This window comes from Somniosus microcephalus, chromosome 14, assembly GCF_052327205.1.
Source record: "Somniosus microcephalus isolate GS21.2 chromosome 14, FLI_Smic_1.0, whole genome shotgun sequence".
NCBI classification, from domain to species: Eukaryota; Metazoa; Chordata; class Chondrichthyes; order Squaliformes; family Somniosidae; genus Somniosus; species Somniosus microcephalus.
In genome coordinates, this window is record NC_141000.1 from 109,240,853 (window position 1) to 109,264,908 (window position 24,056).

The following is a 24,056-nucleotide window of genomic DNA, read 5'->3' on the forward strand; positions in this document are numbered from 1 at the left end:
TTGAATGCTTGCCATTGTCTATCCACTGTCAATCCCCCCAGAAACACCACCCAATCAATCTTACCCAATTCCCGTCTCATACCCTCGTAATTCCCTTTATTTAAGTTCTGGACCTTAGTCTCTGATTCAATTTCCTCACTCTCCATCTCGACTGAGAGCTCGATCATATTATGATCGCTCTGACCCAAGGGGCCTCGTACAAGAAGATTGTTGATAAGTCCCTTCTCATTGCACAATACCCAGTCTAAAATGGCCTGATCTCGAGTCGGCTCCTCGACATATTGGTCCAGATAACCGTCCCGAAAACATTCCAGGAATTCCTCCTCCTCAGAATTTTTACTAATTTGGGTAGTCCAATCAATATGTAAATTAAAGTCACCCATGATGACAGCTGTGCTCTTATCGCACGCTTCTCTAATTTCCCTTTTTATGCCTTCCCTCACCTCCATATTACTATTTGGAGGCCTATATATCACACCCACTAACGTTTTCCTCCCCTTGCTATTTCTCATTTCTACCCATACAGATTCCGTTTCATCCGAGTTAATATCCTTCCTTTCCATTGCATTAATCCCCTCCTTTACCAGCAATGCTACCCCACCTCCCCTACCTTTTTGCCGATCCTTCCTAAATATTGTATATCCCTGGATGTTAAGTTCCCAGCCTTGCCCACCCTGCAGCCACGTTTCTGTAATCCCAATCAAATCATACTTGTTTACCTCAGAGGGTGGTGAATCTTTGGAATTCTCTACCCCAGAGGGCTGTGGAGGCTCAGTCGTTGAGTATATTCAAGACAGAGGTCGATAGATTTTGGGATATTAATGGAATCAAGGGATATGGGGATAGTGCAGGAAGGTGGAGTTGAGTTCGAAGATCAGCCATGAACATTGGATGGCGGAGCAGGCTCGAGGTGCCAAATGGCCTACTCCTGCTCCTATTTCTTATGTTGTTATAACAATAACCTCAGGAGTTCCCTGTAGTGTACCTGTGTAACCTTTCCACTTCACTGACCAAACATTGGCTATGGTGCTGGACAATGTTACCGTTAGTCTGCGTGGCTGCACAGCGCTATGAAGCTCCCGCGCAGCCAGCTCACCGGCTTTACAATTGAAACAACTGCGCATGCGTGAAAAATTGAATGGGCTGCGCAGCCTGTTAAAGGGGCCGCGCACCCAAAATAAAATTAGCGGAAACATTGGTGCTGGAGTTGGCAAATTTAACGTCAATTAATTGTTAAGTGACATATGATTCTGTGATGTGGATTTGTGACCACTTGTAGGAGTTGGAGGTTGTCTAAATTCATTTTGCTTAGGCCGCTTACAGCTGGCAAAGAGGCGATTCAAACCCAACTCACGAGAGGCGGAATGACAGTGTTTTAGCCCACTGTGCCATTCAGTGCCCCAGGAAACATTTTTGTTTTGAATAAAAATAATTTCTCCTTGAGCTATTTCTCCCAGGGCCATGGGGAGGTGTGGAGGAGTGGCTGGGGAGATGGGACCTCTGACTTGCTTTCCTTCCTTCGAGGAAGATCCGATATCTGCTCAGCAACAATTATGATTCTTTCCCCATGTGGCTGAGATAGGCAACTGCCAGTATTCTGCCATTGACAACAATGCATTAAGCAATCTGCAGCACCAATGTGCTGTGCAATAACGGGGCCAATTTTAACCTTAGTGCCCGTCGGGAAACTGACAGAATCGGGTGGGATGCTGATCTTACATCCCACCCGATTTTACACTGCATTGAAGTCAGTGGAGAGGAATATTGGGCGGGGTGTAAAACCGGCATTCCACCCGATCGGCAAGTTAAGTTAAAATTATCTCCAACAGCTTAGGCTGAGGATAATACGGTGAGACCTGCTCGCTCTTAAATTATAGGATTACTCCCACACAGTTAATCAAAAGTATGTTGCACCCATTAATAACTGGATTAGTTATTCTCCTAATCCTCCTGAAGACCCAATAAAACGTGCCAGTCACTTTTCAACAGAGGAATGTGCAATGACGTCAGTGGCCACATCTGCAACTATGTTTTATTAATATGCATACTCATTTAAGATTTAAAAAAGAGACTTGTTCCTTCCCTGCCAAAGTACATGGCAAAGCATTTGTACAGGGACATTTGAATTGAATTTCTGGTGTAGGAAGTCCCTAGCTGGTCGAGAAATGGAATCTGCCTGCAACCTGGCCGTAGTGATAATACCATCACCTTTAAGAAGTAAAGTAAACCCTGTGTCCTGTACTGCAGGATTGAGTGTACACATGCTGGCCTACAGGACGAGACTGTCAGACTCAATTGTTCAGTAATTAGACTGTTTCTTCAACCGTTCTCCAGTACAGTACACGGGGAAGATCTTTACTGAATCGTAGTTACCACCAATCAAGCTACACAATTAAAAGTCTTGTGTCTAGCAGGCGGGCAGCACGTCACGTCTTTCAAAGGTGCAACAGCTGAAAGTGCAATCTCAGAGCATCACACCTCGAAGCGTCAAACACCTGAGGAGGAAAAATTAGTGATCAGCTGCAAAGCACACATGCCTTCTAAGTTACCGATCAAATTTACCATTGATTAAACAGTAGTTTGATTCAGTCAGTGGCTGACCAATGTGGAACAAGTAAGCAGTAGAAAACTCAAGCATTGCAATTGCTCAATCTTTTCTCAAATTTGTCAATTCCAACTGACAAATGACGACTAATAGACAGCGACCAGTCAAATCACTCAAATAATTTCTTGACACTGTTTTAGGTCGTTATTTTCCTACTTCACTCAGGTTAGTGTATGTAGTTATTTATAAATATAATTTAGAACATAACGAACGCAGACATTTATTTTATTCCTTCTAGGCTGACTCTCCAGTGCTGAGGGAGTGCTGCACTGTCGGAGGCATTGTCTTTCGTATGAAACCGAGGCCCCGTCTGCTCTCTCGGGTGGATGTAAAAGATCCCATGGCACTATTTCGAAGATGAGCAGTGACGTTACCCCGGTGTCCTGGGCCAATATTTATCCCTCAATCAATATCACTAAAACAGATTATCTGGTCATTAATGCATTCCTGTTCATGGGAGCTTGCTGTGCACAAATTGGCTGCCGTGTTTCCCACATTACAACAGTAATTACACTTCAAAAGTACTTCATTGGCTGTAAAGCGCTTTGGGACGTCCTGAGGTTGTGAAAGGCTGTGAGGTTGTGAGGTTGGGTGGCGTTGTCAAGGCCGGCATTTATTGTCCATCCCCAGCAGCCTCGTGGAGCAGTTTGGTACAACTGAGAGGCTTGTTAGAGCATTTCAGAGGGCAGTTAAGAGTCAACCACATTGCTGTGGGTCTGGAGTCACATATAGGCCAGAGCGGGTAAGGATGGCAGGTTTCCTTCCCTAAAGGACATTAGTGAACCAGTTGGGCTATTTAGACAATCCAACAGTTTCATGGTTACTTTTACTGATACCAGCTTTTTAATTTAAGATTTAAAAAAAAATGAATTCAGATTCTCAAACTGCCAAAGAGGATTTAAACTCACTCTGGATTACCAGTCCACTAATCTAACCACTACACTATCATAAAAAGTTACTCAATGTACTGAATAAATTGGTTAATTAATGTTAGAAATGCTTGTCCTAACTATGACCCTAATGAAATTTCCCCACACTGGCTTGTCGTTCTGCCTGGAGCCTGCAGCTTGAGCTGGACATTTCCCCCTGGTCTGCTGCTGGCCATGTCCAGCAACTGTGGTCAAATTCTGGATGTGAGAGAGATACATCGTATGAGTTGCACTTCTCGGCCTGTTCCTCTAGAACGACAATACCCACAAAGCACTGCGACAACCAGAGAGAAAATTTACAAATAACAACAACAAGTCACCGCCAGCAGTGGAAAAAGCATCAAAACCGAAGCGTTTTCCCCGACCCCAACCAGTGTTTTTTAGGGCTAGAAATACGTCTCGGGCGGTGGAGCAAAACGGTCAGTGTCGGACCGTCCGCCCGTTACACGCAGCACCCGATATTCATAGAAACATAGAAGATAGGTGCAGGAGTAGGCCATTCGGCCCCTTGAGCCTGCTCCGCCATTCAATGCGATCATGGCTGATCATCCAAACTCAGTATCCTGTCCCTGCTTTCTTCCCATATCCCTTGATTCCTTTAGCCTCAAGAAATATATCCAACCCCTTCTTGAATATATTTAATGAATTGGCCTCAACTGCCTTCTGTGGTAGAGAATTCCACAGGTTCACCACTCTCTGGGTGAAGAAATTCCTCTTCATCTCAGTCCTAAATGGCTTACCCCTTATCCTTAGACTGTGACCCCTGGTTCTGGACTCCCCGCCATCGGGAACATCCTTCCTGCATCTAGTCTGTCTAGTCCTGTTAGAATTTTATAAGTTTCAATGAGATCCCCTCTCATTCTTCTAAACTCTAGCGAGTATAAGCCTAATCGACCCAATCTCTCCTCATACGTCATTCCTGCCATCCCAGGTATCATTCTATGACTGGGAAGAAAGCAGGAACAGGGTACTGAATTTGGATGATCAGCCATGATCTCATTGAATGGCGGAGCAGGCTCGAGGGGCCGAATGGCCTACTCCTGCTCCTATCTTCTATGATTCTATGTTTCTATTCAGTTCCATTGCGGCCAATGTCAGGTGCTGCCTATAACGGGCGGCCGATCCGATAACGCCCGCTTAGCGCCCCGCCCGAGACGAATTTCTAGCCCTTAATGTTTAATCCATTCATAAAAATTCTTAGCTAATGGCATTGTTAGGGTTGGGATTTTTTTTTGTGTTGCTGAAGGGGATTTTGGGTACTGTGCCCAGAGTAAGTCAATTAGGCAGGTTCAGACTATGACCACTTTTTAAAGAAAGAACAAATATGTTTCATAGGGCAGAACTATCCCCAGCCATATGTTTTTATGTTTCTATCTGTAGGGTAAACAACTTTCTCCTATACCTTCCACAATGCCCATGGTGAACAGTACCATCCCCTGTGGGGAAGTGCCCAGCCTCCAATCAATATTTCCTTATGTTGGCATGATTAAGATCAGAAACTCACCCTGCCAGGGTGTTGTGGGCATGAACCCATGTAAAATGATCTAAAACACCACCTCATCATCCAAAAGCCACTGCTGCCTCCATTCAGCTTCTAACAGTTGGCGACAGTTGGCTGTTCTGTCAGTTTTTTTCGAAAAGAAAGAAAGACTTACATTTATATAGCGCCTTTCATAACCAGCGGACGTCGCAGAGCACTTTACAGCCAATTAAGTACTTTTGAAGTGTAGTCACTGTTGTAATGTAGGAAACGCAACAGCCAATTTGCACACAGCAAGCTCCCACAAACAGCAATGTGATAATGACCAGATAATCTGTTTTTTGTTATGTTGCTTAAGGGATAAATATTGGCCAGGACACAGGGCATAACTCCCCTGCTCTTCTTTGAAGTAGTGCCAAAGGATCTTTTACATCCACCTGGCAGGGCAGACAGAGCCTTGGTTTAATGTCTCATTCAAAAGATGGCACCGCCGACAGTGCAGCACCCCCCCAGCACTGCACTGGAGTGTCAGCCTGGAGTGGGACTTGAACCCACAACCTTCTGACTCAGTGCTACCCCACTGAGCCACAGCTGACACTTGCCTGGATGCCTAGGCCTATGTTCAGCACATGTATCTTTGTGTGAAACTATGTCTTTCCCACACTCTACGTCAATCTGAGCGGGCACTGTAAACATGGCACTTTGCTGTCAGTACTGTCACAGAAAACGACACCGCTTTGTGCAGTGTAATGGGAGCTTTCGTTCCAGTGTCCAGAGATTTCCTACAGCAGGAGTAGTGGAGAGAGCAAACAGCTCACAGCCTCTTGTGAGGAAGAGCTAGTGGCCCAAAACCCAGTGCCATGGATTAGAGTCTTGGTTAAATGCCACTTTAACCTTCTTACTCTCTTCCTAAGGAGGAGGAAGTTGTTTGAGCCGAGTTTGACTCCTGAGGTATAGTTAGATTGACTTGAGCCGTCTGTTGAACTATAGTAATAATGGAAGTCTAGACTGTATTAATGTTTTCACTCTGTCCATTGGAAATATAAACCATGCCCTGTGATTTTTAAACTTGATTATGAACTTGAAAAGTACCTGAATCGCTGACAGCGTCCTCCTTTATTAATCACAGTTATAAATACAGTAAAATAAAATGCCTGCTGCTGCTTTAACATTTACTTTGATGTACAGTGCTACAAATATTACAAATCATTGAATAACACAATCAGGATTATATCAGAGGCATACCCTTCCCTCAGATATACATAGAGCACACTGAAATTTTTATAAGTGAGTCGACTCGGAATCCTGTTTAAGAAATCAAATAGTTACAAAGTAATATTACTATCTTTTTAGTTATGTAGCCTTTTATATAAAAAAAAATATTTTGTTTAAGCAGCAAGTGCTGATGACGTCGAAGGAGTTATTGAGCAGAGTAAAAGTGTGACATGTCGAGCTGAAAGGCCCCTGCATTATATTACTTTTACAGCAACAATAAGGAATCTGAGTTTGTACATAAATCTGGATTCCCTTTCTCTATAAAAGGAGACAAATTTTCCATTTTTGAATGGGCATCCAGGCTTAATATTACTCATCTTCGGGGTAGGCCTCATTCAGGGCCTGAACTGGCGTCGCTCATTAGCCTGCCAGCAGATGGAGCCTCTTCCTGCATTCCTATTGCTCCTGCCCTTTTGTTGCCGGTTCCCTCTTGTGTGCCTGTTGATTTCTTATTATCAAATTCCACCGTTGTCCCCTACGGTATTAAAATAAAAGTAAAGCACAAAAGAAGTTTTCAAAGGCCTGCACATGTTCCTGAACATTGTGTGTAGACACTGCACATGTCAATATGTAGCATGCACAAATATTCTTCTCCTGCAAATTTTTAATAGTTATTCTAAGTTTTAATGTTATCACTGCATACAACAGAATTATTGTGTGGGCGAGAATACCAGTTATAAGAGAGCAGGAGTAGAAAGGGGTGGAAATTATGTTAAAGTTATTTAAAGCTCTAGTTAGACTTCATTTAGAGTGCTGGGCACCACACCGCAGGAAGGGTATATTGGCCTTGGAGGGGGTGCAGTGCAGATTCACCAGAATGATACAGTGACACAAAGATTAAATAATGAGGACAGGTTTCATGGACTAGGCTTGTATTCGCTCGAGTATAGAAGATTAAATGGGTGATCTAATTGAGGTATTTAAGATGATTAAAGGAAGTGATAGGGTAGATAGAGAGAAACTATTTCCTCTGGTGGGGGAGTCATAGAAACATAGAAGATAGGAGCAGGAGTAGGCCATTCGGCCCCTCGAGCCTGCTCCGCCATTCAATGAGATCATGGGTGATCATCCAAATTCAGTACCCTGTCCCTGCTGTCTCCCCATATCCCTTGATCCCTTTAGCCTTAAGAAATATATCTAACTCCTTCTTGAATATATTTAATGAATTGGCCTCAACTGTCTCTGAGTGAAGAAATTCCTCCTCATCTCAGTCCTAAATGGCCTACCCCTTATCCTTAGACTGTGACCCCTGATTCTGGACTCCCCCACCATCGGGAACAGCCTTCCTGCATCTAGTCTGTCCAGTCCTGACAGAATTTTATAAGTTTCAATGAGATCCCCTCTCATTCTTCTAAACTCTAGCGAATATAAGCCTAATCGACCCAATCTCTCCTCATACGTCATTCCTGCCATCCCAGGTGTCAGTCTGGTGAATCTTCGCTGCACTCCCTCCATGGCAAGAACATCCTTCCTCAGATAAGGTGACCAAAACTGCACACAATACTCAAGGTGTGGTCTCACCAAGGCCCCGTACAACTGCAGCAAGACATCCTTGCTCCTGTACTCAAACCCTCTCGCTATGAAGGCCAACATACCATTTGCCTCCTTAACCGCCTGCTGCACCTGCATGCTTACCTTCAGCGACTGGTGCACAAGGACGCCCAGGTCTCGTTGCACTTCCCCTTTTCCCAATCTATTGCCATTCAGATAATAACCTGCCTTTCTGTTTTTGCCACCAAAGTGGATAACCTCGCATTTATCCACATTATACTGCATCTGCCATGCATCTGCCCAATCGCCCAACCTGTCCAAATCGTACTGGAGTTTCTCTGCATCCTCCTCACAGCACAAAGGTGCATAACCTTAAAATTAGAGTTAGGCCATTCAGGTGTGATGTCAGGAAGCACTTTTTCACACAAATGGTAGTGGGAATCTGGAACTCTCCCCACCCCCGCAAAAAAAGCTGTTGAGGCTGGGTTAATTCAAAATTTCAAAACTGAGATTGCTAGTTTGTTGTTAGGCAAGGGTTACAGAACCAAGGTAGGTAGATACTAGAAAGTACTGGACATACTAGAAAGGCTGGCTGCACTTAAAGTAGATAAGTTACCAGGACCGGATGGGATAAATCTTAAGATGCTGAGGGAGATTAAGAAGGGAATCGCGGAGGTACTGGCCATATTCATCCAATCCTCCTTAGATACAGGGATGGTGCCGGAGGACTTGAGAACTGCAAATGTTACACCCTTGTTCAAAATAGAACCCAGCAACTACAGGCCAGTCAGTTTAACCTCTGTAGTGGGGAAGCTTTCAGAAACAATAATCAGGGACAAAATTAGCAGTCACTTGGACAAGTGTGGATTAATTAAGGAAAGCCAGCACGGATTTGTTAAAGGCAAATTGTGTTTAACTAACTTGACTGAGTTTTTTGATGAGGTAACAGAGAGGGTTGATGAGGGCAATGCGGTTGATGTGGTGTACATGGGCTTCCAAAAGGCGTTTGATAAAGGGCCACATAATAGGCTTGCCAGCCCATGAAATAAAAGGGACAGTGGCAGCATGGATACGAAATTGGCTAAGTGACAGGAAACAGAGAGTAGTGGTGAACGGTTGTTTTTCGGACTGGAGGAAGGTATACAGTGGTGTTCCCTAAGGGTTAGTACTAGAACCACTGCTTTTCTTGATATATATTAATGATTTGGACGTGGGTGTACAGGGCACAATTTCCAAATTTGCAGATGACACAAAACTTGGAAGCATAGTGAACAGTGAGGAGGATAGTGATAGACTTCAAGAAGACATAAACCAGCTGGTGAAATGGGCAGACACATAATAGATGAAATTTAATGCAGAAAAGTGCAAAATGATACATTTTGGTAGGAAGAACGAGGAGAGGCAATATAAACTAAAGGGTACAGTTCTAAAGGGGGTGCATGAACAGAGAGACCTGGGGGTATATGTGCACAAATCGTTGAAGGTGGCAGGGCAGGTTGAGAAAGCGGTTAAAAAAGCATACGGGATCCTGGGCTTCATAAATAGAGGTATAGAGTGCAAAAGCAAGGAAGTTATGATGAACATTATAAAACACTGGTTCGGCCTCAACTGAAGTATTTTGTCCAATTCTTGGCACTGCACTTTAGGAAGGATGTGAAGGCCTTAGAGAGGGTGCAGAAAAGATTGACAAGAATGGTTCTAGGGATGAGGGACTACAGTTATGTGGATAGACTAAAGAAGCTGGGTTGTTCTCCTTAGAGCAGAGAAGGTTGAGAGGAGATTTGATAGAGGTGTTCAAAATCATGAGGGGTCTGGACAGAATAGATAGAGAGAAACTGTTCCCATTGGCAGAAGGGTCGAGAATCAGAGGACACAGATTTAAGGTGATTGGCAAAAGAACCAAAGGCAACATGAGGAAAAACTTTTTTATGCAGCGATTGGTTATGATCTGGAATGCACTGCCCGAGAGGGTGGTGGAGGCAGATTCAATTGTGGATTTCAAAAGAGAACTGGATCAGTACCTGAAGTAAAAGATTTTGCTGGGCTACGGGGAAAGGGCGGGGGAGTCGGACTCGCTGAAGTGCTGTTGCAGAGAGCCGGCACCAGCTCGACGGGCCGAATGGCCTCCTTCTGTGCTGTAACCATCCTATGATTCTAGATGGAGTTAAGATACAGATCAGCCATGATCTAATGGAATGGTGGACCAACCTGCCCCCGCCACACAGTACTGCTCCCCGATTATCAAAATCCATGACGAGGCCTTGGACAACGTGGACCACTCTCCATACCTCGGGAGCCTACTGTCAACAAGGGCAGACATCGATGATGAAGTCCAACACCGCCTTCAGTGTGCCAGTGCAGCCTTTGGTCGCCTGAGGAAGAGAGTGTTTGAAGACCAGGATCTCAAACCCAGCACCAAGCTCATGGTCTACAGAGCAGTAGTGATACCCGCCCTCCTTTATGCTTCAGAGGCATGGACCATGTACAGCAGGCACCTCAAAGCACTGGAGAGGTACCACCAAAGCTGCCTCCGCAAGATCCTGCAAATCCATTGGCAGGATAGGCGCACCAACGTCAGTGTTCTCGCTCAGGCCAACATCCCCAGCATCGAAGCTTTGACCACACTCAATCAGTTCCAATGGACGGGCCACATCGTCCGCATGCCCGATACGAGATTCCCAAAAGAAGCGCTCCGACACGGCAAGAGAGCCCCAGGTGGGCAGAGGAAATGCTTCAAGGACACCCTCAAAGCCTCCTTGAAAAAGTGCAAAATCCCCACCGACACCTGGGAATCCCTGGCCCAAGACCACACAAAGTGGAGGAGAAGCATCCAGGAAGGTGCCGAACACCTCAAGCCTCTTCACCGGGAGCAAGCGGAAGCCAAGTGCAGGCAGCGCAAGGAGTGCACGTCAACCCAAGCACCCCACCCACCCGCCCCTTCAACCACCCTCTGCCCCACCTGTGACAGAGACTGTACGTCCCGGCATTGGACTCATCAGTCACCTGAGAACTCATCTTTAATGTGGAAGCAAGTCATCCTCGGTTCCAAGGGACTGCCTAAGAAGAAAAGAAGATAAATGCAAGTTGTTGTTGTTTCAGTACCAGCTAATGTTGCCAGCAGAAACAGAACGCAATGGACTCTCGTTTATACATTTCCCTTGGTGGATGGAGGGGGTATCTCTTCCATTATGGCAGTTAATCAGGGTCCCGTTTAAATATATCACGAGTATTTGACAACATCTAGAGCCTTTGTCTATGGAAGTGTGTGATCGTAAGGGGATTGGGTTGGAACACTGACCTTTCACCTGTTGGACTTAAGTTTGAATCCATCCCAGACTAATGGGATAAATGTTCCTTCTTCCTGCTGCTTGCAAGACTCTCTGTGAAGCAGTGCCAACCCAATCCCCAGACAACTGTACAAAATTCAGCACATATTGGAACTAAAACTGCAATCTTGCTCAGAGAATGAGATAAAGATTAGGATGGTTGAATTAGGAAATGAAAATGTTACAGTTGTGTAGTTGGAGGTGGAGCGCATCGCTGAGGTAGAGTAAAGAGAGGCTTACTCTGCATCAAGACTATGGGAATTCCTGAGGGCAAAATCTTCTATTGCCCAGCATGGACCTCACTCACCTTCATGAACATAAAGATTTATTTAAAACCATGCTAAAAAAAAAGGTTAAACATTACTAATATAAAATAAAAATAGAAAATGCTGGAAATACTCAGCAGGTCAGGCAACATCTGTGGAGAGAGAAAAACAGAGTTAACGTTTCAGGTCAATGACCCTATCAACCTGAAACGTTAACTCTGTTTCTCTCTCCACAGGTGCTGCCTGACCTGTTGAGCATTTCCAGCATTTTCTGTTTTTATTTTAGATTTCCAGCATCCGCAGTATTTTGCTTTTGTTAAGCATTACTAGGGTGTTGCTGGCAATTAAACCACTGGCGACTCCAGCCAACCTAATAGAAGGGTATGTTGACAGGGTGAAATGAAGTAAGGTGGGAGGAGGCGCGTGTGGAGCATAAACACCGGCACGGACCTGTTGGGCCAAATGCCCTGTTTCTGTGTTGTAAATTCTATGTAACCTGCTCCGGTTAGTGGAATTATTGTTATGCAAATTAAATGCGGATGAGACCAGAGGGAGCATTATTTTTTTTAGTGTGCGAACCTTGTTTTCATCAAGGCAGGGTTGCTAGTACTGCGTAATGGAACATTTTCCATATCAGGCACACAGTTTTGGCACCAAACGCTCCAACACTAGCTATTGCACAGTTAGATGCAGAACAACGCTCCCTTTGCTCTGCCTCAACAATATTCTTTCTCCCCAGCCTCAGCACAGCAACCTCTACAGTAACAGTGTGACTTTTCTGTTACAAGTTTAAGGTCAACCCCACCCCCCGCCCCCACCCTTAAATATTCTCATGGGTGCAGTGGCGCTGGTCACTCCCATAAGCAGTCGGAGTGTCTTTTTATTAGCGATGTGTCTGCACTGCCCAATATCTAATGGACGATAGCGTTACTCAGAGGTAAACTGAATATCACGCATTTCGCATCTACCCTCACGTGTGAATCGGCAACCTTTTTATAAGTGGACTGAGAAACATTTGGTGAACTGAGGCCAGATATGAATTGCTAAACTATTTAATTTCACGGACAGGAAGTGAATGTGTCAAATAGTAAGTAAATTCCACTTACTTAACTCAATCACATTTCTCTCTTTAAACAATGGGGGACAAATAATAATCTTGTGCCTATCATGAGCTGGCTTCCTTCTATTTGGCATGCCTTTCTCTCTAGACAACTTGTAATTACAAAACCTGATCTCCTGCATTTCTAGCTTTCAGCTCTGGGCCAAGCGTTGTGTCTTGAAGTCCTTTGTTTAAAACCCGATTGCTCCCTGAAAGGGTTTCCCTTTCTTTTCTATTAATTCTGGCCCCAGAAAGCAAAGGAACGGTATCTTCCTGTGCAGGGATTCACCAGCAGGCCTGCCAACCAAACTGACTGCCCCCCCTCTCACAGGAGTATATTCTCCGCAGTCACCTCATGCTGTGTCCACATGAATCGAATCATCCTCACCACAACGGCCATGAATGTTACTTGGCCAACAGCGAGGAGATGATGAATTGGTTAACGTCTCTGGTCACACTGGCTAATGGGCCTGGGGTGAGGCAATAGATCCTTATTGTTTCAATTTGAAATAGACTGCAAGTTGTCACACTCCCTAAACTCATCTGGCTTTAATACACATTCTCCAATGCCTACAGCCTGTGGCCTTTCTTCTTAAACCTGTGCAAGTTTACTTTGTTCTAAAACACAAACCTTAAACTCAACTCAATCCCCAAATCCTTTTTTTATATATATATTCATTCTTGGGATGTGGGCATCACTGGCAAGGCCAGCATGTGTTGCCCATGTTGCCCTGAGAAACTGGTTATATAGAATTACATTGGATATACGGCACAGAAACAGGCCATTCGTCTTAACCAGTCCTTAACCAGTCCATGTCAGTGTTTATGCTCCACTCGAGCCTCCTCCCGTCTTTCCTCATCTAAATCTATCAGCATAACCCTCTATTTCCTTCTCCCTCATATGCTTGTCCAGCCTCCCCTTAATTGCATCTATACTATTCGCTTCAACCACTCCCTGTGATAGCGAGTTCCACATTCTCACCACTCTCTGGGCAAAGAAGTTTCTTCTGAATTCCCTATTGGATTTCTTGGTGATTATCTTATATTGATGCCTCTAGTTATGCTCTTCCCCACAAGTGGAAACATTCTCTCTGTATCCACTCTATCAAAACCTTTCATAGGTGGTGAGCCTTCTTCTTGAACTGCTGCAGTCCGTGTGGATTCTTTGTAGTGGTTTGATACAACTGAATGGCTTGCTCGGCCACTGCAGAGGGTCAACCTCATCGGTATGGGACTGGGGCCAGATATAGGCCAGGCTGGGTAAGGACAGCAGGCTTCCTTCCCTAAAGGACATTAGTGCACCAGTTAGCTGAATAAAAAATATCCTGATTCGTAACAATTTCCATTTCCCACACTAGTCGACTGCTGGCTTCTCTTGAGTGCGACTGTAACTATTGGATAAAAATTCTGATGTAGCCATCCTGGCACAGGATGGCAGTGCATTCCACACAAGGGCTGATTTTAAAGCTACCCAACTGGCAGTTAAAAACGAGCAGGCTACTTACTCGCTCTGAACTCGACCGTTTCCCGCCATTCCCAATTTTAACCTGAAGGTGGATGACATGCCTGCCTAAAGCAGGCGGGGGCCTCATGAATTTATGCGAATAGGTCGACTATGGTGTAATTAGGACCCTGATGCCATTTTAATTGGGGCCTGAGCAGGGAAGTTATTCTGGTTCTCGGTCTATGGTGAAGCAGATTGGCCGCTGGTGGAAGGACAAAGATACCCTCCCGATAAGTCAGAACATTTCTATTGTGGGACCAAGAGGAGAAGGAGAGCTCCTTCAGGTCCCACAAGGAAAGTAGCGGCTTCACCTTCCCTGGACTCCCCCTCCCACCTTCCCTCCTACGAGACCCTCCCCAAACCATCCCCAGCTCCCCCCGCCCCCACCACTTGCAAGCCAGCCAGTGTCCGAGGACCTTCTGATCTTCCCCTGCTGGCGGTCGCTCCGCATCCTCTTCCTGCCCAAAATGGGTGAGACGTGGATCGGCAGAATTTAATGTTGACCCGGGGTTAAAATAACTTGAAACTTAGGCCAACGAGTGTGTTTTTTGCACTTGCCCCACCCGTTGCCTGCTCGGAAACCTGATCAGGGTTAAAATCTTCCCCACACTGCACACTCCCAGCCTGCAGGTTTTCTATTCATTAACATTAAGAAACCATGGGCTGGAACTGCACAATTTTGCAATATGTACTTCTGGCACACCAATAGCGGCCACATCAAACCTTTTTACCTCTCATTGCCAATTTGTACTAAAGCAGGGGACAATTATATGTCTACTGGGAACTTGGCTGACACCTTAAATGATTTCTTAAATTGTGTCGTTCTGTCAATATTGAGAAATTACATTCTAGTGCATTTACGGTCACACTTCAAACGTTCCACTTAAATTTCTATGTTGCACTTTCAAAAAAGCATAAACAAATAAAGAACATCTCGAGGATCCCAAAACACTACAGTTAGAGAGCCTACAGTTCCTTAATTGACCTTGGCTTCAATTCACCCAGTGTTTACTTAACCGCAATTAGAGTTTTGGGGCTGGATTTTCATTCAGGAGTCGGGTAGGAGGCGGGACTACAACTTTCAGGTTGTTGTCCCGCCTCCATCAAGATGTGGCCAATCCACGTGATTTTAACTTGATTGACCTTGTTGAGCCCGCCCAGCGGCTCAGCAGGCCAATTAAGGGCCACCCGGCAACAGGTGACATCACAGACTGAAATTTTGAAGCTGTTTGAAGCTGTCAAACACTGACAGTCTTACTTCTAACTTGAGTCCTTCACCACAGACTCAGTTAGAAATCTCTCCTGCACAGAAAGCTGAAGGCTGTCACTTTTGACAGTTCGCAGCCATTCTGCTTTCTGTGCCGGTGAGATGAGGGACTCCCGAGACCTAAAGGAAGGAAGGCTGAAAAGGTAAGAAAAGGTAATTTAAACTTCTTTAAACACTTTAGACACACCAAACACACTTACCTTTGCACGCATGCACACATCACTCACCTGAACACCGACATCACGACCCCTCCAAGTCCTTCATCCCAATGGCCCGCCTCCTCTCTAACTTGGCGTGGTTTGGAGCCGTCGGGAATCCCACACTTCAACCTTAAAAATAGAGATTAGGCTAAAAACTGCCTGTTAACTACCTGTTAACAGGCAGTTAATTGGCACTAATCCCTTCCCGCCTCGGGGAGGCGGGTCCCAGTGCGGGGCGGGTACCCGCCTCCTTTGAAACTGGCATGGAGGCGGATTGGGTGCGGGATGGGGTCGGGACCCCCGATTTCGGGATTTTAACCCCCCACATGCCTCCAATCCCGACTCCACGGTCCAATGAAAATCCTGCCCTTGGTCTTAATCAACAGTTACACTGTAGCAGTAGAACGTATTACATTCTGCACTACATGGTATAATACTGCTGTTCTTCTAAAACAGTATGATGTTCACCTTCATGGGAGCAGCCCAATGGGAGGTCCCCTAGTCGCTATAAATATTTTGAGGCATGGATGCCACACTTCACGTGTCACACTTTATCATTCACGCAAGTGTTAATGTCACATTTAGAAAAAAAATTATAAAAATTAGAAAGCAAGCCAGTCATTTCCTATTGGTTTCTTCTGACTTTCTGGAGGAGCTAGGGACTTAACAAAAACTTGCTAATATAAGAGAAACATCTCTAGCAAATAGAAAGTGCTGCCTAATTGACCTTAAGAGGTAATTATTTGCAGAAACTGGATCACTTTAGCATTTTGCATTACATAATAATACCCCTTGGAAAACTGTGTATCTATGACCTGGTTTGAGCAGCACCGTGAAAAAGTCGCAATTATCTAAAAATAATTAAATATTGGCAAAGTTTCAAATATGTATGATGTTGAAAGATTAAACATTTGTTGAAATGTACCAGGTAAATCTAAGTGCATACAACAGTTAGACAATACACACAATTCTATCAGCATCCAGTAACTCTATAAAATCAGTTATACGTCTACAGTAATTAAATCTCCAGCTATGAATGTCTGATATTTCACCCATAGGGATTTAAATAACAGCCTGATTTTAGTTGTGGGACTGGAATCCGATCTTTGTAAAAATGATTTAAATGGTCAGACGTAAAGGGACATTGTAACCACTGGAGCATGATTACCATCTTTTAATAGACAATGATGTCATTCACGATGGATTGTGCCAGTATCTTGAAAGAATGTCAATGCGTTGCTTGAGCGTAATGTCGCAGCAATGAAGCAGGCATAAGGATCTTCTGCCTCGTTCCCCTGTCACTCACCCATAAAGGGGGAATGTTTATGCCGCCCCTATTTCGTAAATCACCAACATGTGGACACTTACAACAAGTGGTGCTCAGGGGAAATCTCCCCCCATATAACTTGATAAAGGATGAATGGTTCTAAACGATTCAAAAGGTATTTCAATATTATTTCAAGCAAATCCTACACTATGCCTCCTCCCTGGATCCTCGGACCTAGAAATTTGATGGCGCCGCGCCCGTTTTCGAGTTTCTCCATGCGTTGAAATCGAGACTCGTCACACAGTCTCCAACTCTAACCCACGAACTCAAAACTGTGAAACTCCTCAGTCTTTTTTTTCCGCCTATAATCCATGCCAGCTGTTCCAATCCAAGCTTGAAGTACTACTTCAAGTTCTTGATTTACCTCATGTTCTCTTCTATTATCCTCAACCCTGGTGGTGTTGTACATCATGGGCTTCGGCCTTCACTTAATCTTTTCAATTTAAAAGAAAAATCAGGTTTGGCAGTTTTTCCCAAAATCAATTTCCATACTTTCCACTTTGCAGCTGAGACAGACTTCTCCGAGTGAAGGTATTTTTTATATTAGAATTATGTGGTAAAACAGATTGCAGCTCGACGAAGAGTTTCAGCTGCATTAAATCAGGCGTCAATTATATTTTGCCTACAAATGTCAAATAAGTCATGACGCCCTAGCCATATGCTGTTGATAATGTCTTTGTCAACCAGTCAGAATCTATTGGGCAAAGTAAGATGAATCATTACGTACTGCTAGTGTTTTGTCATAATTTTAGTGTTGTGTTGATCGTTTTGCAGATACTTTAAAATGAAACCAAGAAACTCACCAACATACCATCAGCTCCGTGACTTGTTTCTATGAGTTGAGGATGTTGTAAAGGAAGAAAGACTTGCATTTCTATAGCGCCTTTCACGACCTCAGGACATCCCAAAGCGCTTTACATCCAATGATGTAGGAACACCTAGGAACAGGGGTAGGACACTCAGCCCCTCGAGCCTGTTCCGCCATTCAATTAGATCATGGCTGATCTGTATCTTAACTCCATCTACCCGCCTTGGTTCCGTAACCCTTTAATAAAAATCTTACAATTTCAGTTTTGAAATTTTCAATTGACCCCCAGCCCCATCAGCTTTTTGGGGGAAAGAGTTCCAGATTTCCACTACCCTTTGTGTGAAGATGTGCTTGCTGAACGGCCAAGCTCCAATTTTAAGGTTATGCCCCCTTGTTCTGAACTCCCCCACCTGAGGGAATAGTTTCTCTCTATTAAATCCCTCAATCATTTTAAACACCACAATTAGTTCACCCCTTAATCTTCTATACTAAAGGGAATACAAGCCTAGTCTAGGGTGGATTTTCCGCATCCTCATTTGCAGTGAGGTACTTAGCCCATTGCCAGCATGGACCGGAAAATCATGGGCATCACACTCACAATGTCCCGATGTACACTGGCAAAAAGAAATTAATCAGCAAACCTGCCCTATTACGGTATATTAGATATAAATAAAGCAAAGTCATCCTGACGGCCCAGAGGTAGAGTCTCCAGCTCTGAGCAGGGAAGGCCCAAGGTTCAATCTCATGTCAGTGAAACAAAGAAAGACTTGCATTTCTATAGCGCCTTTCACAACCTCAGGATGCCCCAAAGCGCTTTACAGCCATTGAAGTACATTTGAAATGTAGTCACTGTTGTAATATAGGAAACACCAGGGTCCCACAAACAGCAATGAGATAATGACCATATAATCTGTTACAGTGATGTGGCTGAGGGACAAATATTGGCCAGGATACTGGGGAGAACTCCCCTGCTCTTCCTCGAATACGGCTGTAGGATCTTTAACACCCACTTGAAAGGACAGATGGCGCCTCGGTTTAATGTCTCATTCGAATTAAGGGATATGGATCCAAGGCAAGTGAATGGAGTTAAGATACAGATCAGCCATGATCTAATTGACTGGTGGAGCAACATGGAGGGGCTGAATGGCTGCCTCCTGTTCCTATGTTCCTACCCTAATCTCTTTGTTTTATACCCTTTCAAAACAAATTGATTTGGAGTGTGGCTGAACACCAGCCCTAAACAGCTCTGAAGATTGAGAGGCTTGTGTCATAGATGCAACTAGGTCAATCTCAAACCTGATTTGCAAATAAGGATTCAGTTTTACTGGATCGGCCCCGGCAGCCCAATCATTCCCACAGGTGAATACTTTGCCAGGAAGGGTTAAAATCCACACTCACTTATTTTCCAATGCAGTTTGCTGTTGCAGAAGCTCCTTGGGTCATCATAGTCATGACAATGTTTATGTTGCATTTAAAAAAATCACAGGACAAGCTCCTTAACCAAAAATGATTTCATTATTCAAAACATCTGATGTCATTGGACTATTTATGAAATTGGAAAGCTCAGTGTGCTGAGGTTAGTCTAGAATATAACTGACATCATCAGCTTCTGGCCATTTCAAATATATGTTTCCGTAGTTAAATCTGTTCTCTTTAAATTTGGCCACCAAATTGACTGGCACAGTTCGTGCTGCATTTGTTTATTATACTGGACTGTTAATTCACCCGGCTCCACATGTAGAGGACTTCATCTCACCAGTGGTCTAAATCCACCTTTTCTTCTTGTACACAGGAGTTGTGAGGCCTGCCTTGTTGTTACACCCTGTAGCTCAGCAAAAGGACATGATTCAGACTGTCCCAGACTCAGCGGCTCATATCAAAGTAAGTCAGTAAAATACGTTTCTGTAAGTTTATTGCCTGAGACAATGCTCTGACTTGGGGTGGGGTGTGTGGGAGGGAGGGAGAGAGGGGGTATGCAGGGTGTGGGGTGGGTTGGGGTTGAGAATGTGGAGGTTGTTATGGAGCAAAACTTGTGCTGATTAGCTGTTTACATGTTATGTGTTTCACAGTGGCTTGCTGCAAAATAAAGACAATTTGTGACACTAATCTGTGACAGTGCACATCTGCCGGTCCTACAACAGCACTATCATCTTCTCCTCCATGTCATGTTGCCTCCAGTCTACAAAGAGCACCATTAAGAAAGTCAGAAATTATAGTCATTCACGTGCTTGGCTGGCTTTGTTGGTGATTGCACTGTCTGTTGCAGAACTGAGGCCCATATCGACCAAGAAGCCCGAGGTTTGACCCCTGGTATTTATTGGCCTCAGCTGGGGCAACAGGTTGGGTACTAAAGTTGTCCTCAGCACCCATACATTAGAGAGGGAAAAACTACAAGGATTTCTGCTTCCGATCACTGCCCAATGACCCTACTGGATAGTGTGTGTGCGCGTGTGTGTGCGTGTGTGTGTGACTGACAGAATCGGACTCAGCTGTGATGACGCCTCCTGTTCAGATTCACTCTCTAGGCTCATGAGGAAAGGCCACTTGAATGAGGCAGCAGAGGGCTAAGTAAAACATCAGTGAAGCTGTCTGGTAGCGCTCCTGTGAAGCGCCTTGGGATGTTTCACCTCATTAAAGGCACTATATAGGTGCAAGTTGTTGTTGTGTCTCAGCTGGGCAGCCTTCAGGAGCGGAAGGGAGGAAACTGGGAAAAAGAAATACAAAGGAAAAGAGTAGTGTCTGGAGAATAACGCACCTGTTGTCGCATCCAACATGGCCGCTCAATAGATGTACTTTTCAGAACAGACTGCACCTGGATCTGAGTTCAAACACACTAAGGGCCTGCGATCCTTCACATGTAATCTCAGCTGTGCAGAGGTACAAAGCAGAGGTGAAGAGTTTCCACAGAGGGAGAAAGGGAAAATATGAGCGCGGATCACCACGCCCATTCTCCTGCATCTTGTAGCCATGGTTTCAAGGTGCAGCCCTAGGAAACAGACTTTTAATTGTTGAGCTTGAGAAGCCCTTAACCAATGGCTGTTTTATCATAGTGGATAGAACATAGAAACAGGAACAGGAGTAGGCCATTCATCCCCTCGAGCCTGTTCCACCATTCAATTACATCATGGCTGATCTGTATCTTAACTCCATCTACCCGCCTTGGTTCCGTAACCCTTAATATCCTTGTTAGAACAGAATATTCAAGCGATCATTCACATTCAATTCATAGACAGCAGACAATGTTGGAGGTGTAAAATTATACCGTTACTTGAATATTACCGTTACTTGATGGAAGTTTTGATATCAAGAGCAAAATACTAGCACTTCCCTAGCAGAAAATTCAGCTGCATTTAGCATCATACGTGCCTTATATTCTGGACATTATCACTTCATAAATGTGCAGTGATTATGCCAAGGTTACTAATCCTTCAGTGAAGACACCATCACACGTCAGGCTCGTGGAGCATGCTTGCTGTTCATGCTCTGCATGACATCTGCCACCAGTATACACCCCTCCCCCCCCTAACCACAGATTAAATATGAAATACAATCACCCCAGCCAACTCCACAGTATATATTATCAAGAAATATCGCGGGTGAATGGGAGTGACTTCTAGGCAACATCAACGATGATTATAAAACCACTAGAACTTCACTCTTTGGTGTCATCTAAAACCCCTGATGAGATTATTGCCTGGTAATCTTGGGAGCTATTATTCTTACACATCTCTGCGCTCTAATTACATGGTTATATTTAAGAGCAAGTGCTCATTTTCCCAGTTCACTTCAGTGGGACAATCCCTACTGCAAACATGCCTTCCTTCAATAGCTTTCCTCCAAAATGAGGGACACAGGCTTAAAATGAACAGGTTCCAAGTGAAAGGAAACATTAGAGCCCAGGCATTTCTCTGTCTACTATTTCAATGGAGAACTTAACTCTCTGGAAGGCCGCAGCTGTGGAGCGGAGAGGGGGGAGGGTCGGGGGGTGGAGATTGTGAGAGGGCGGGCTGAAGAGATCGCGGATGGTGGGGGCAATGGTGGCAGGGTTGAAGAGATCGCGGGGGGGTTGTTGGAGAGATCATGGGTCGGGGAGATTGCGGGTCGGGGGGGGGGGTGGTCTCAGATCGTGGGGAGGGAGGCCAATTGCGGGGAGGGATGGCAGTTTGCTTGAAGGGCCGGAGGGAAGGACTCTTGCTCCTCTCGACCCGCAAGCAGTGCTGGGAAGGCACTTACCTGCTGGAGCTGGCCGCTTTCACTATCCTTCAGCGGTGGGATTTTCCCGGGCTCGGGAAACCCATGCTGGAGGTATTAAATCAAAAAGTCTGTTAAAATCTGGGGCACGCAGCCTCATTAACATATTTAAATAACTGACCCGCCTCTCAGGTGTAGGTCAGTCACCCTAGCCCGCCTCCGTTAAAACCCGAGATAGGGGCATACAAGGCTAGTTGGGGTCGGGATTCAGATTTTGGGAATTTTAACCTAATCCCCATTCCCCCGATCCTCACCCACCCGTCCTGGGGGTGTTAAAATTTCTCCCAATGCCTCCGTTAAAGAGTGAACAGAGGAATGTGATATGAGCGTGTCAAGCATTCATGTGATAATACCTGGCAGTAATTTATGGGATTGGAAGAAACTTTTTGTTCCACACAGTGTAGTCGGTGTGGCCAACACTTGTGACCTTAACAATTTATTGCTTTTGCACCATTGTGTTAATTTATGTGATTCAGGGGGACAGAAGGGAAAAATCTTTCCTGTCTATCCCTGTGAATCACAAAATCTTCATTGCTGGCAGGTTAAATGGAGCAGATTCCTGGCAAGAGCAGTCGCTCCTACAATTAATTAACTCCTTCAAAAAGGAACTGGGAATGATGCGAGGTTCCAGGGATAGGCATAGAGTGAGCTGGTCAAATACTGCACAGGACACAATGGTTCCTGTTCTGTTGAGGATGGGCAGGATCATGTGTTTCGAGTTTAATAGTAGAGATGGGAGGATGGAGCAGCATTCTGGAGTTTGGCTTTGGGAAGCAGCGAGTTTTCACGAAGAACTTTTTTGTCAGGAATTTAAATGGGTTGGGGTGAGGCCATGGTCCATGGATGGGTGGGGAGGAGGGCTTGATGAGCCAAGTAGCCTTTCCTCATGTTTTCTTCTATTCGAATGAAAGGTAAATGCTTTTTCTTCTGTTCCAGTGTGTTGACAGTACTGGCAAGAAAGCTTGGATTGCCTCAGTAAGAGTTCTGATTGCTAAATTTTTGGCTTAACATTTAAAAAAAATGACTGTGCTTCTGCAGTTGGAAGCATGTGGTTTGTGTGTGTCAGGTCTAGAATTTTAACAGTGGAAAAGTAAATTATGGATTAGAACAACTCCTGATACAAGCAAGGTTTTTCTTGGCAAATTAACCTTGCTCTGATCAGTGATTGACTTTATATTCTATGGACGTGTGTGCGTGTGTGTGCAGTAAGAGAGTGGGGGAGATTGTTTTCTTTTATGCGGTAGTTATACTCTGTGCCTAATGTCATTGTGAAGTGTTGTTTTTTACATTGCATCAGTATACGATAAGCAGAAGACTTTTGTTAAACTCGCATTGATTTAATCATTTTCTAGCAGTCCGACATATAGGTCAAGAGCTAGAACAGCGCAGAGGATAACAGGGAAAAAAAATGCACCCGTTATCCAGTATCTTTTGTTTAATTTTTAATCCTTTTTAAGACCCGTCCTTTCACCATGCTCCTTCACACTAGTATTCTCTTTCACTTTCTGTTTGCCTCTCACTCTCCCCTCTATTATCCCAGCCATTTCGTTCATGTAAATACTCCCTCTCTCTCTTCCTTCCTTTGCCTCTCCATCTTGTTCTCCCTCCCCTTCTCTGCCATCTCTCTCCCCTTTCTCCTATCCCTTCCTCCTTCTCCCTCCCTCTTCTCCCTCTCTTCTGTTCTCTCCCCCACTTTTTTCCCTTCTTTTCTCTAACTTCTGCTATCTCCTTTTCCCTTTATTTCCCATTTTCTCTCTCTCTGCTTCTCTCGCCCTCTATTCCTCCCTTTTTTCTTTCTCTCCTTCCTCTCTCTTCCTCCTCCATCTCCCCAATTACGAGGGTCTTTCATAGAGCAGATAAGGAGAAACTGTTTCCACTGGCAGAAGAATCGGTAACCAGAGGACACAGATTGAAGATAATTGGCAAAAGAACCAGAGGCGAAGAATTGGTTTTTTTACACAGCGAGTTGTTGTGATCTGGAATGCACTGCCTGAAAGGGTGGTGGAAGCAGATTCAATAGTAACTTTCAAAAGGGAATTGGATAAATACTTGAAGGGGAAAACATTTGCAGGACTATGGGGAAAGAGCGGGGGAGTGGGGCTTATTGGATCGCTCTTTCAAAGAGCCGGCACAGACACGATGGGCCAAATGGTCTCCTTCTGTGCTGTATGATTCTATGATTCTATCTATCCCCTTTCCTCCTACTCTGCCGCTGCCTGAAAATAATC

The 24,056-nt window shown here is 44.7% G+C and overlaps 1 protein-coding gene across 2 annotated transcripts in view; it reads left to right on the forward strand.

The window, feature by feature from the left end:
* Positions 1-24,056, forward strand: part of LOC147107832 (transcriptional regulator Erg) — a 334,827-nt gene that overhangs the window by 38,408 nt on the left and 272,363 nt on the right. For both annotated transcript variants that reach the window (XM_086007174.1, XM_086007176.1), the window contains exon 2: positions 19,370-19,458. The gene's annotated coding sequence lies outside the window, so the exon portion shown is untranslated. The remainder of the gene's footprint in view (positions 1-19,369; positions 19,459-24,056) is intronic.